We start from the raw sequence: 11,831 nt of genomic DNA, 5'->3' as shown, positions 1-11,831 counted from the left end.
TTTTTTAATTATTATTTTTTAAATATTTAATTTATTTATTTTCAGAGAGAGGGGAAGGGAAGGAGAGGGAAGGAGAAAGAAGGAAAGAAACATCAATGTGTGGTTGCTTCTTGTGCAACCCCCACTGGAGACCTGGCCTGTAACCCAGGCATGTGCCCTGACTGGGAATTGAACCAGCGACTCTTTGATTTGCAGGCTGGTGCTCAATCCACTGAACCACACTTTTCGGGGCAGGGTTGGGATTTATTTTCTGCCCATGGTAAACCCTGGTAAAGGAGGGGAAGGAAGAAAAGACCTAAGAACAAGCAGTCCATTCTACCACATTCCTTCTTCTGAGGAAACAACTATATGGTTTAAATGTTTCCTCTCTTTTCAGATTACACCATTATGTATTCAGTTGCTCATGTTAGAAGCCTAAGATACCCTGGCTGGCGTAGCTCAGTGGATGGAGCGCGGGCTGGGAACCAAAGTGTCCCAGGTTCGATTCCCAGCCAGGGTACATGCCTGGGTTGCAGACCATAACCCCCAGCAACTGCACATTGATGTTTCTCTCTCTCTATCTCTCTCTCTCCCTTCCCTCTCTAAAAATAAATAAATAAATAAAATCTTAAAAAAAAGAAGCCTAAGATACAAGAGAAGATCCAGATTGGGAAGGGAGGAACATTTGTTCAATTTTATTAGAATTTGTTCAGTTCAATTGTTCCATTAGACACATAGTCATACCTCAGTACTCATGGGTTTCAGACCTCGTCAAATCCAGTACGCATCACATTTTGACGACAAAGAAGTTTCAGCACTTGGTGCTTGCTTGGGACTCGTTGCACTTGCTAGAACTTGTAGCAGTCACGACACTCCACAAGAGAACATGCTTCAATGCTCATCGCTAGCTCGCCACTCAGCCCCTCTCTCGCGATGAAACAGAGGTCAACACCTCAGGTTCATAGTAGCTCCTGAATAGTGCAGAATGTCCCCATATTTGTCGTTACTATCTTATACTTTTGTGCATTTTAAGTGCTAATCATGGGTCAGAAAAATGTGAAGTGTAAAAGGCAGTTAATAAGACCCCTGATAGAAAAGAAAAAAGATCTTAGCTAAGTATGAGAGTGGCGTAGGTGCGACTGATGCTGCTTTGATCTTCAAGATGCCAAGAGGGATGATCTCTCCACGATAGTGAGAAATAAGGAAGCGATTAAAGCAGCAAGTGCTGCTAAAGGTGTAAAGTCTGGGAGTAAGCAACGTTCACAGACATTGGAAGAAGTTGAAAAATTGCTTTGCAACGGATTAATGAAAAACAGCAGGTGACAGCATTTCTGAGGCAATCATTTGCGAGAAAGCCAGGCAATTGCATGCTGATCTGTTAAAAGACAAGCCTGGAACAAGTGGCGAAGGCACTGAAGTGTTTAAAGCCAGACATAGATGGTTCGATAAATTTGAAAAGAGAACTGGCATTCATTGTGTGGTGAGGCGTGGCGAGGCAGCCAGTGCCAAGAAAGTAGCTGCCGAAAGCTATGCCACCCAGATTAGGGAGCATGTAGAGGCTAAGGGTTTAGTCCCCCAACAAGTGTTTACCTGCGACAAGACTGGTTTGCTCTGGAAGAAAATGCCTAACAGAACCTACAAGAGTCAAGAGGAGGAGGCATCGCCAGGCACAGGCTGATGAAGGACAGGCTAACTCTGGTCAATGGGAATGCTAGTGGGGATTGAAATTTAAGCCTCTACTGGTGTATCACAGTGAAAAACCATGAGTTTTTAGGAGACAGAATGTGATAAAAAGCAAATTAAGTTGTGATGTGGAGGGCCAATACTAAAGCTTGGGTGATGAGGCAGCTCTTTATAGAGTGGATGAACGAAGTTTGTGGCCCCAGTGTGAAAAAATATTTGCAGGAAAACAAACGGCCTCTGAGGACTTTGTTAATTATGGACAATGATCCTGCTCCCCTCCAGGCTTGGAGGACCACTTACTGGAAGACCTGAGTTTCATAAATGTGAAGTTCTTGCCCCCTAACACAACTCCTCGGCTCTAGCCCGTGGACCAGCAGGTCATTTCCAAGTTCAAAAATTCTACACGGAGGTCCTTTTCCAGAGGTGTCTGAAGTAATAACCTCTGATACACGGAAGCCACTCAGAGAGTTCTGGAAGGACCATTTTAATACCATCCACTCATGGATAAGGCTACTGTGTTACTCTCATGGATAAGGCCTGGCGTGAAGTCTCTTACAAGACCATGAACTCTACCTGGAAGAAATTGTGGCCAGAAGCTGTAACTCTAAGGGACTTGGAAGGCTTTGAGGATGACCTTGGTAGTCCCACAGTGGAGCATATTGTGTCTCTGGGCAAGTCCATGGGACTGCAGATCAGTGATGAAGATGTTGAAGAGTTAGTGGAGGAGCAAGGAGCAGTGCTCAGCCCCAAGGAGCTGCAGGAACTTCAAAAGGAGCAGCAACAGACAGTGGCTGAGGGAACTTCTTCAGGTGAGGAGGAGGGAAGGAAGGAAGCATCTGTGGCACTGATAAATGAAATATGCGGCCCTGGCTGGTATAGCTCAGTAGACTGAGCGCGGGCTTTGAACCAAAGGGTCAAAGGTTCAATTCCCAGTCAGGAGACACACCTGGGTTGCGGGCAAGGTCCCCAGTGGGAGGCACGTGAGAGGCAACCACACACTGATGTTTCTCTCCCTCTCTCTCCTTCCCTTCCCCTCTCTCTAAAAATCAATGAGTAAAACCTTAAAAAAATAAAGAAATGTGCGGTAAATGGGTCGAAGTTTAAGACTTTGTGGAAAAGTATTCCCCAGACAAAACTCTAGCAAGCTGAAATGTGGACCTGATTAATCAACAGATAATGTCATGCTTTAGAAACCTTTTAAAACATAGACAGAAACAAGTTTCTTTTGACAGATTTTTAGTGAAACTCCCTAAGTCTGAGTCTCCAACAGTGTTCAGTGAAGCCAAGAGACAGAAAACAGAAGAAACCCCTGAGAAATAGCTGAAATTATCTTGGAAGGGGACACCTCTTCTAACAACTAACCCCTTTCCTCCTCCTCCTCTACCTCGCCACCATCCCATCATGCCAGGGATTCCTCTCATAGTACAGGTAAAGTGAAGTTGCATCTTATTCTCTTTGTAATTAATTGCTCTTTTATCCATGTCTGTTTAGTTTTAAGGTTCTGTATTACAAAACAACTTCATTACTTAATATTAGCCCAGTAAAATGTGAACATTCTGGGGAACTCCCACAAATTATTTCTAATTACATTATTTCTTATGGAAAAATTCATTTGGTACTCATCGGTTTTGGCCCTCGTCACGAGTTCTGGGATGAATTAACGATGAATACCGAGGTACCGCTGTATTGAGTTTGAAGTGATTATGGGATAGTCAGACAAATGAGAAGACTGTTATTTAAAGCCAAATCATTTTGGCTTGTTTATTTCCCACTCAGGCTCCTACAGATTTTGTGAGTGGGGCTGATGATGAGTATTACTAGTTTCTTAGAGTCCTTTCCACTAAAGTGTCCTGATGATATAACCCTCACGGAGTTACTCTGGATCCTGAACCAAGACTGGTTGTGTTTCCTTTGATATAGAACTCTGTGAGTTATTAGATGTCAACAGCTAGGTGCTCTCCGTGAAGTTCCCATATAAATTTTTGTTACTTCAGAGAAGTTGAGTGCCTGAAGGGCACTGGCAGGTTGCATTTTGAATCTAGACCTACTTATTCTCTTGAAGAAAAAAAAGTTCTGTGTTTGTGTAAATACACTTGAGTCATCACATCTTGTGCAAATTGTCTGTATTGATTAATGGTCTCTTGTTTGCTTCCTTTTGCTTGTTGTATTTATAGCTCACATTATTTATAATTGTTGGGTAACGTAATATGGACCAGATGGCTTCATTATTCTGCATTTCACATGTTGAATTTTAAATGTTGTGTTGCACTGCCTGCCAGTGGCCAGCTGTGTCCTGGAGGAGATGGTGACGCCAGACCGCAGCTCAAAGATCCTAGGCCGGATAGCATAGACAGTAAGTGCTGCTGAGCTGTTAGCATTGGAGGTTTCCTCTGGCCCCTTTGCCCTTAGTTTCACCTGTAATTTTAAACTGAAAGGCCAGGGAGAGAGAGAGACCATGCAGCAAAGGGCTTCTGAATCACTCAGCAGGCCTACGATTGCATTGTGTTTGAAAAGGCTTTTTACCAATAAGCTTACATAATTTATTATGTATTAGAAATTTAAACTATAGCTACCAATAGTTAAAAATAAATGTCCTGGCTGGTGTAGCTCAGTGGATTGAGTACGAGCCTTTGAACCAAAGGGTCGCCAGTTCGATTCCCAGTCAGGGCACATGCCTGGGTTCCTAGGCCAGGTCCCCAGTTGAGAGTGCATGAGAGGAAACCACACGTTGCTGTTTTTCTCCCTCTCTTTCTCCTTCCCTTTCCCTCTATCTAAAAATAAATGAATAAAATCTAAACAATAAAATAAAATAAACTACAGCCATCAAGACTTTGAAAAAAATTTTAAAAAAATGAAAACAAGAGTATCAGTGAGGGGCCCAGCAAGAAACAGGTGGTATATTCAAACAGAAAAACTGAGGAATGGATACTTAAAAAAAAGATTTCATTTATCTATTTTTAGAGGGGAAGGGAAGAAGAGAGAAACACCAATGTGTGGTTGCCTCTCACGCTCCCCCTGCTGGGGACCTGGCCCACAATCTGGGCATGTGTCCTGACTGGGAATTGAACCACAACCCTTTGGTTTGCAGGCCCACACTCAATCCACTGAGCTACACCAGCCAGGGCAAGGAATGGATACTTATAGGACTACTTACAATAGTACCAGTCAAGGAAAACAATCTACAGTGAACTAATATTCTAGACTTGGATGGGCAAGAGGAGAGAGAATACAAAAAGACCAGCTGCAGCTATAGGAGAAGGTGATACTATATAACAGGTTTCACAGTAAGTTTTAATATCTGGAAAGATAAATTATTCCCCTCACTATTTTCCTTTAATTTTTGTTAGCTTATTTTCCTTACATTTATGCTTCCAGATAAACTTTTAAATCATTTCACTCATTTAAAAATTCCCATTTTTATGATGATTAAAGTGGCATTTATATATTACTTTTAGAATTGACACTTGCCTTCCCTTCTAGAAACATGTTCTAACTTTTCATTTATTCAGCTCACTTTTTTCCATGAGTATAGTTAATCAAAGGTGACTGCAATGATGCTCAATGTTTTATGTATTTTATTTGAATATCTGAAAGTAATATTCATTTTACATTATGCAATTTACAAGCAAATAGTGCTCATTTAGTTAATCACTTAATAGTCTAAACATTTCCAACATTTCAAGTATGTCATTTTGAATATGGAAATTCTTCTTGCTCTGAGAACTATGGAAAGCCTTGATTCATGATTAAGTTGGAGAGAAGAAAAGGTATTAAAATTAGCTTAATTAATTTTATATAACTTAATCAATTATATATAACTTAGACACTCATGTGTAACTTTTTAATTTGCTATGCAACATTGTCTTGTTTATAGCTTTTGATTTTTTCATGTAGCAAAGACATGAGGGAGCAGCATCAGTACATAAATCAAGTTATCTTCATAATTTCTGGGTGAATTAGGATTAGAAGTTCATCTAGAATTACTCAACAATCATTAATGAAGCTACATGGGCATCTAACATCCTCCACTCCTGGACACCCACCACCCTGATACTTAGAGAAGAAAGAGATTACTTTATTTTATCTATCTATCTATCTATCTATTTTGAATTCATTGGGGTTATAGTGGTTGATAAAGTTGTATAGGTTTCAGGGGTATAATTCTATAATACATCACCTGTAGAAAGAGACTACTTTCAAACAGCAAGATGCCCAATGATTGGGAATGATCAAAAGATGTTATCCACATTAGCAGTTATTTTTCTCTCATGTTTTAGTGAGATTTTGATCTAGTAGAGTAGATGAAAGGTGCATCCCCTATTTATTACTTGGGTTTTCCTACCGAAATGGTTCTGGAAATACCAACAGGCTTTCACCCTTACCTGACGCAGACGGTGCTCGCAGATAGACGTTGAGGTGAAGGAAAAGGAGAGTGTTGATTTGTTTTCTCTCTCTCCATTCTGGGTCAAGAATCAGCTGATCCTTTACTTTGTGTTAACCTTTCCTTTCTCTTGCCAAGGACAAACCCAGTTTTATTTAGAGGAGATTGGGGCCAAACCAGAAACTGCAAGACTGTGAAAGGCAAATATTTTGGGAAATTATCTTTCTTGATACCTTCATCTACAATGAAATAGGTGACAAAGACTTCCAGTCAAGATAGTAGCGTAGGCAGACATGGCTCACCTCTTTGCACAACCACATCAAAATTACAACTAAAATATAGAACAACTATCACTCAGAACCATCAGAAATTGAGTTGAATGGAAGTCTGTCTGACAACTACAGAATTAAAGAAACCACATCCATCCAGACTGGTAGGAGGGGCGCAGACGCGGAACAGGCTGATCCCTCACCTACGTGTGGCGGATAAAAACTCAGGAGGAATATCTCAGGAGTGAGGAGCCCCAGCCCCACACCAGGCCCCCAGCCCATAGTTCCAGTGCCAGGAAGATAAGTCCCCACAACTTCTGGCAGCAAAAGCCAGTGGAGATTGAGTCGGTGGAAGAAATGGAAGAAACTTTTGGAGCCCCAAGCAGTTTCTCTTAAGAACACACACATGGACTCACCTACTCACACTCACTCCCTCTGAGCTCCAGCACCAGGGTAGCAGCTTGAAAGGTACCAGTGGTGTTTAGGGAGGAACTGAAGTGTCTGGCACCAAGGTGAACAGAAGCCACTGTCCCTTTTCTAAACCCTCCCCCAACAGAGTGGGCAAGCTGGTGCCATAGCTGAGACTCCATCAACCTGGCTAACACTGTTTGACCTGCCTTGAAAATCCCCAGAGACTCTGACCCACCCAACTTCTGGCCCAACCAAGTTGCTTTTCCACATGAATGGCTGGTCTTGGCTCACATTTCACAACTTCCTGAATCCTATCAGACAAGAAATAGCTGGCCTCAGTGAGTTCCAGGTCTGACACTAGCAGCAGCCAGCCTAGGTTCACAGCTTGTCTTCATATGGAACTCTCCAATCCCAGCACAAGTAGCAGCCATCTCAGATTGCTTTACAACTCAGGCAGGGTGGCCCCAGGCAAAACATAGGTGGGGGCTGACCATGGCCTGCACCACCCAGGAAACCCCAGGGCCTGCACACCCAGTGGACAGCTACAGACTATGCCAGAACACCACCACCCTGCCCCTGCACAGCTGATCCTCCACAGAGGGCAGAGGGTGGTGCTCAGTGATCATAGCCAGTTCTTGTAGCTGACTGACCTAGGTAAATCCTTCCCATTGACCTGCCAACAGCAACCAAGGCTCAACTACAAGAGGAGGGTGTACTCAGCCCACACAAAGGGTGCACGTCAAGTACCCAGCTTGGGTGATAGAGGAGGCTGTGACACTGGACCTTATAGGACACCTACTATTTAGGCCACACTACCAAGACACAGAATCAAAGCAGCTCCACCTAATACATAGAAATAAACACAGGGAGGCTTCCAAAGTGAGGAGACAATAAAACATGACCCAAATGAAAGAACAGATCGAAACTCCAGAAAAAGAGCTAAACAAAATGGAGATAAACAATATATCAGATGCAGAGTCCAAAACTAGTTATAAGGATGCTCAAGGAACTTAGTGAAGACCTCAAAAGCATAAAAAAAGATCCACTCAGAAACAAAGGATACAATAATTGAAATAAAGAACCATTTACAGGGAAACAAGAGTAGGCTGGATGAAGCCGAGAATCAAACCAATGCTTTGGAACATAAGGAAGCAAAAAACAACCAATCAGAGCAACAAGAAGGGAAAGGACCCCCCCCACCACCACCAAATTAGGAAAGTATAAGCAGCCCCTGGGATAACTTCAAGAAGTATAACATTGCATCGTAGGGGTGCCAGAAAGAGAAGAGAAAGAGCAAGAAATTTGAAATCTATTTGAAAAAATGATGAAAGAACACTTCCCTAATTTTGAAGGAAATAGACATACAAGTCCAGGAAGCAAAGAGAATCTCAAATAAGATGGATACAAAGAGGCCCACTACAAGACACATCATACTTAAAATGCCAAAGTTTAAAGATAAAGAGGAATCTTAAAAACAGAAAGAGAAAAGAAGTTAGTTACTTACAGGGGAGTTCCCATAAGACTATCAGCTGATTTCTCAAAAAGCTAGAAGGGATTGGCAAGAAATATTAAAAAGTCATGAAAAGCAAGGACCTGTAAGCCACAATTGCTCTACCCAGCAAAGATTTCATTTAGAATTGAAGGGCAGATAAAGAACTTCCCAGAGAAGAAGAAACTAAAGGAGTCCATCATCACCAAACCATTATTATATGAAATATTAAAGGGACTTATTTAAGAAAAAGATGATCAAAACTATGAACAACAAAAATGCAAAAAATACAAATCTATCAACAATTGAATCTAAAAAGCAAACTAAGCAAACAAGAAGAAAAGACAAAATCATGGATATGGAGAATGTTTTGATGGTTGCCAGATGGGAGGGGGCTGTGGAAGAATGATTGAAGAGGGGAAGGGATTAAGAAGTACAAATTGGAGCCCTGGCTGGCATAGCTCAGTGGATTGAGCACAGGCTGCGAACCAAAGCATCACAGGTTTGATTCCCAGTCAGGGCACATGCCTGGGTTGCAGGCCACAGCCCCCAGCAACCGCACATTGATGCCTCTCTCTCTCTTTCTCCCTCCCTTCCCTCTCTAAAAACAAACAAACAAACAAACAAACAAACAAACAAACAAACAAACAAACAGAAGTACAAATCAGATCCTGGCTGGTGTGTCTCAGTGGATTGCGTGCCAGCCTGCAAACCAAAGGGTTGCCAGTCCGATTCCTGGTCAGGGCACATGCCTGGGTTGTGGCCAGGTCCCCAGCAGAAGATGCGCAAGAGGCAACCACACATTGGTGCTTCTCTCCACTTTCTCCCTCTCTTTCCCTCTCTTTAAAAATAAATAAATAAAATCTTTTAAAAAATAAGAAGTAAAAATAGGTAGTTACAGAATGGCCATGGGGATGTAAAGTACAGTATAGGAAATGGAGTAGTCAAAGAACCTACACACATGGACATGAACAATGGTAGGGGAATTGCCTGAGGGAGTGGGGTGTGCTGGGTGGAGAGGGAGCGAATGGGGAAAAATCAGGACAACTGTAATAGCATAATCAATGAAATATAATTTAAAAAATGAAATAAGCGTGAGGATGTGAGGGGAAAGTCTAAATGTGGTATGCTTGAGGGAAGGGATGACAAGGTTAATTTTCAGTATATATATTTTTTCTGAAGTATTTGTCTTCAATTCCATACACATTTCTTATAGATTATACAATCAGTTAGCTGGAGTAAAACAGCAAAGGAAGAGAAAGCAAAGTAAGATGCTTGTGCCCAAAATAGAGCAAGGACAAAATTTCATAAGGTGAGCAGGGTGCCCTACAATTCTTCACATCAAAGGTACACCGCAACTGAAACTGCTAAATTTTATTTGTATTCCCTCCGCACAAAAAACACTAGAGAAACTTTGAGCCCAAAATTTATGCTGACTTTCTACAAAAAGTGTAAATGCTTTTTTAAAAAATTAGGTTAACCTAAGCACAATTATTTAAAGTAAACACATTTTTTATTTAAGGAATCTCACATGTTGTGATTCTTTCCACTGCCTTAGTTCCTCCTGAGTTTCCACCTTAAGCCCTTTTAAAACTATATTATTTTGCTCAATCCACAGTTATTATGTTAGTACACAATTCTTTTAGTTGGGCTTCTTTTATGTCCACTTGAATATGGCTATATTTCAAAAATTCCCCATCTATAATCGCTAATGCACAACTTCTTTAAGAAATTTCTTTAATTTACTTTAGAGCCCTTCCTTCCTTCCTTCCTTCCTTCCTTCCTTCCTTCCTTCCTTCCTTCCTTCCTTCCTTCCTTCCTTCCTTCCTTCCTTCCTTCCTTTCCCTCTCTCTCTCTCTCTTATTGAATTTATTGGGGTGAAACTGCTTAACAAATGTATACAGGTTTCAGGTGCACAATTTCACAACACATCACCTGTACAACGTGTTGCGTGTTCACCACCTCAAGTCAAGTCTCTGTCCGTCATCATTTATCTCTCCGTACCGCCCTCCCCTCCTGCCGCACTCACCACAGTTTTCCGTGTCCCCGAGCTTTTTCTTTTTTCCTTTTTTGCTCAATCCTTCCATCCCACCAGCTTCCCAAAGCCACCACCCCCAACTCTGACAGCTGTCATCCTGCACTCTATGAGTCTGCCTCTGCTTTGCTTGTTAGTTCATTTTGTTCATTAGATTCCACATATGAGTGACATCATATGGTACTTGTTTTTCTCTGACTGGCTTATCTAGACGTTGTGTTCTCAAAATAAAACTCACCAATTCGATATCACATTCATCATCACGTTCAAGATTTGTTGCAACTTCATCTTCCGCTGACTCTTTCAATAGGAGAGAGAGATGCATTGTCATCCAAGCATTTATATTACGACTATCAAGGTCTTCTTTCTCTAAATCTTCCTCAACATTCATCCGTTTCAAGGATTCCTTGAGGTGGTATTTATACTTCAGTTTTCCAAGGTAGTTGAAAAACCCTCTTGACACCGCTTACGCAAAGGTTAAAATTTTTCTCCAAAGCACAAGTTTTCTTCCACTCTCTGATTCTAAAAATGGGAACCTAGGTCTTTTATCTTTAAATTATTTGCTATTTATTTGTGATCTAGTTGTTTTTCTTTCTTTTGGTCTTCCCTTCTTCTTGGTCTTCCTGTTGACTTATGTTTCCTTTTTTTTTAACCTTTTAAAAATAGCTTTTAGAGCCAATGGTCTTGGTTCTAAAGATGAGTCACTGGATGAATCTCTTGCTTGAACACTTTCAGGTGAATGAACAAATTTTCCTTTTTTAAAAAATTGTTGTTCAAGTATAGTTGTCTCCATTTTCCCACCACCACTTTCCCCAGCCCCACCCACCCATTCTAATAGAATTGCTTTGCCTCCATTTCAGTGAATAAGGAACACATTGAGTTTTAAATAAGTTGCTACCAAAAAGAAGAGTTATTTTGATTTTCAATTTCTATAGCTGAATCAGATGCTGTTATATGGTCTAGACAATTCATTCCTGGTATATATTCCCTAAGTCTCTCCCAAAATTGTTATTGGTCACTTATTCTTTGCTTTCACCAAATTTTCCCCCAGCTTAGCCTAGGGCTTGCAACCAGCACCAGCCCAGTATAGGCCTCAGCTGCATGCTTGCTGCCTGCAACCCAGGCCTCGGAGGTCTGCTTCCTGCAACCTCCCGGCCTCAGCACTCCAACAGGCAACAACTGCCCACCTGCACAACTGCACAGAAGAAAAGCAATTCTTTATTTTTTTTTAAGATTTTATTTATTTATTTTCAGAGTGGGAAGGGAGGGAGATAGAGAGAAACATCAATGTATGGTTGCTGGGGGTTATAGCCTGCAACCCAGGCATGTACCCTGGCTGGGAATCGAACCTGGGACACTTTGGTTCGCAGCCCGCGCTCAATCCACTGAGCTATGCCAGCCAGGGCGAAAAGCAATTCTTAGAATATTTGAATTCAAGCAAGATGTGAGTCAGCTGGAGTCACACAGGTAGAGTTGTGCTTTGTGGCAGTGGTGTCAACCGAGGCCACACGTTAGAATTGCCTTGGATGATGTGGAAAATCCTAGTTTTTACTCAGTTGGTCTGGGGTTGGGCCTGGGCCTGAG

The 11,831-nt window shown here is 41.7% G+C and overlaps 1 pseudogene; it reads right to left on the bottom strand.

Annotated features, from left to right (window-relative positions):
* Positions 1-7,345: 7,345 nt before the first annotated feature.
* Positions 7,346-11,219, bottom strand: LOC114505570 (annotated as a pseudogene).
* Positions 11,220-11,831: the final 612 nt, after the last annotated feature.

The sequence above is a fragment of the Phyllostomus discolor genome, chromosome X, assembly GCF_004126475.2.
Source record: "Phyllostomus discolor isolate MPI-MPIP mPhyDis1 chromosome X, mPhyDis1.pri.v3, whole genome shotgun sequence".
Taxonomy (NCBI): Eukaryota; Metazoa; Chordata; class Mammalia; order Chiroptera; family Phyllostomidae; genus Phyllostomus; species Phyllostomus discolor.
Note: the sequence above shows the minus strand (reverse complement) of the source record. Positions and strands in the feature narration are given on the sequence as shown.